Here is a 2876-nt window from a genome sequence, read left to right as displayed (position 1 = left end):
CCAATTCCGAGCATACGTCTAGGTCCAAAATCACCATACGAACATATTGGGACCATCAAACACCATTTTAGTATCATTTTCCACAGAAGTCAAACTTTGTCAATATTTCTAACGTAAGATTCCAAACTAAGAACCAATTATTCTAAATCGATCCAAAACCTACCAAATTAATTATTCACACAAGTCACATATCCATAAATACACATATGGGAAGCTTCAAATGGTAAAACGAGGCTCAAATACACAAAATGACTGGTCGGATCGTTACGTGATTTGAGGTCTTGAGCAACTTCATATGATGCATTATGACTTGAGTGTATGGCCATCTTTGGTTTTTCAGTGGTTCGGGATTAATTCGGAAGAATGATTGTTAATTTGAAAGCTTTAAGTTGGAAGAGTTGACCAAGTTTGGCATTTGTGTATTTGACCTATGATCAGAGTTTTGATAGTTTCGTTAGGTTCGGATGATGATTTTGGTATTGGGCGTATACCCGTATTTTCATATGGATATTTCTAGATGGTTTTGGCTCTAATTGGTGAAAGTTGGCAATTTGAAGGTTTGGAAACTCCATAGGTTTGATCGGGAATTGACTTCGATATTATCGGGTTCAGATTGTTATTATGGGAGTTGGAATATGTTCGTTAAATCATTAGGAACTTGTGTGAAAAATGTGAGGTGATTTCGAGTTGTTTAGACGTGTTTGGCGTAAGTTTGAAATTTGGAGATTTGAATTAGTTCGCCAAGCTTGAATTGTGGTGTGATTAGTCATTTTGATGTTATTATATGTGATTTGAGGCCTCGAGTAGGTCCGTGTTATGTTTTGGAACTCTTTGGTATGTTTGGACAGGGTTCCGAGGGGCTCGGGCATGGTTCAGGGAGGTTTCAGACAATTTCTCCCTTGACTTTGATTGTTGGTTTTCTACTAGTTTCTGATGCCTCAGGTGTTCTTCACAATGGCAATGTTATCGCCGCGATCGCATAGTGTATGATGGGAGACGGGGTAGTGTGAATCGCGTTCGTGACAAGGTATCACATTTATGAAGGGTCAGATCTTGTAGGCGTTCGCGTTCGCGTATATGTTGCGCGTTCGCGTAGTGCTGAGTGGAGCATTGGAAGTTTTGTCTCCGTGTTCGCGTTGAGGTCTGCGTTCGCGATGCTAAGGCTGATTGTCTTCCCGCGATCGCGATTGGTCTGGCGCAATCGCGATGTTAGTTGTGAGGGAGGCAGTGATTTTTTTCTTCTCGATCATGAAGTGGGCCCCGCAATCGCGATGGATATTCTTGGAACAGATCTATAAGTTATTATATTCGAGAGTTTTACTCATTTTATCATATTTTGAGATTGGGAGCTCGGATTTGGGCGATTTTTGAGGCAATTTTCTCCACTTGGATTGGGATAAGTGTTCTTGCCTCACTTTGGATTATTATTCATGATTTTATCTTCAATTTTGGTATTTGATTTATGAATCTAAAAGAGAAATTGGAGGTTTTGGCTAAACTTTTATAAAGTGAATAATTGAGTTTTGAACATCGATTCAGAGTTGGATTTGGATGAAACTTGTACGTTGGACTCGTATTTAAATGGGTTATCGGAATTTGTAAGTTTTGTTGGGTTCGAGGGTGCAGGCTCGGGTTAACTTTTGGTTGACTTTGAGTATTTGATTAAACATTCGACCTTTATCGTTTGTGTTTTATTTCTATGGCATTATTTTTTACTTTTGAGTTGCTTTTTGCTAGATTCGAGCCGTTCAGAGGTTGATTCGTGCGGGAAGGCATTTCTAGAGTATTCTTTTGGCTTGCTTAAGGTAAGTACCTTACCTAAACTTGGTTGAGGTACTAGTTGCCTGATTTATTAGTGATATCTACATGCTATGGGTGGCGCATATGTGAGGGGTTGAGTCCATGTGTGCGCACTGGGGTATTATCCATGCTCGGGGTAGTGATTAGGCTATGATACGCCTTGAATTGACTGCTAAGCTTCATGATGTTATGTTTCTTACATTTGTACCTCTTTTGTGAGCTATCTGAACCATGTTTGAGGTTACATAGAGACTAATCTCCTGATTGAACCTGGTAATTGCTACTTTCTTGATGTAATTAGCTGATTTAAGCTATGGTAGCATATTTTGCACATGCGTACACTTTAGAATGTCACTTATACCACTCCGTGAGTATGAAATTTGATATCCATTGTTCATATGCATGTAATCGCGTATATCTGCTTTCTTTGTTATATGGGTTGGACTGGTAGCACATGAGTTGTCCATGCGGTTGTGATTATTAGCACGTGAGTTATCCGTGCATTTGTGATTATTTACACATGATTTGTCCGTGCTGTTGTAATTATTGGTGTCATGCCCTAACCTTGGGGAGCACGCCCGGCACTCAAAAGAGTTACCCCGGTCAAGCAAGCCTGCACAATGCCGTCTACCCAACTCACCCATGAATTTCATTTCCATCAGTTACATCATTAACAAGTCTCCAAAATAGTACACTATACAATCATAGTTAAAGTGGAACAGATGATACGATTACAACATTTTTAGCTTAATCTTTCCAAAACAAGATACAACCCACACTATGTCTGCAGAGCCTCTAATAGATACAAAAGAGTACAATAATAGTGTCGGCAACAAGGCTCCGGCTATACCTCAAAGCATAATACACACGGAACAAAAGATGCACAACCTCGAAATGAAGTCGGGCTCACCAATTCAGCTGAGAAGAGAGTGTACCGCTATCACTGGTCAATACCTCCTGCTATGGAACCACCTGCATCCATTAAAGATGCAGCGTCCCCGATAAAAGGAAAGTTAGTACATGTCTAATAGTACTAGTATGAAAACCAAAATACCTATTCAAGGACTTAGAAATAC

The sequence above is a fragment of the Nicotiana tomentosiformis genome, chromosome 12 (genome assembly GCF_000390325.3).
Source record: "Nicotiana tomentosiformis chromosome 12, ASM39032v3, whole genome shotgun sequence".
In the NCBI taxonomy this organism is placed as follows: Eukaryota; Viridiplantae; Streptophyta; class Magnoliopsida; order Solanales; family Solanaceae; genus Nicotiana; species Nicotiana tomentosiformis.
The sequence above is the reverse complement of the archived record's forward strand: the minus strand, read 5'-3'. Positions refer to the sequence as shown.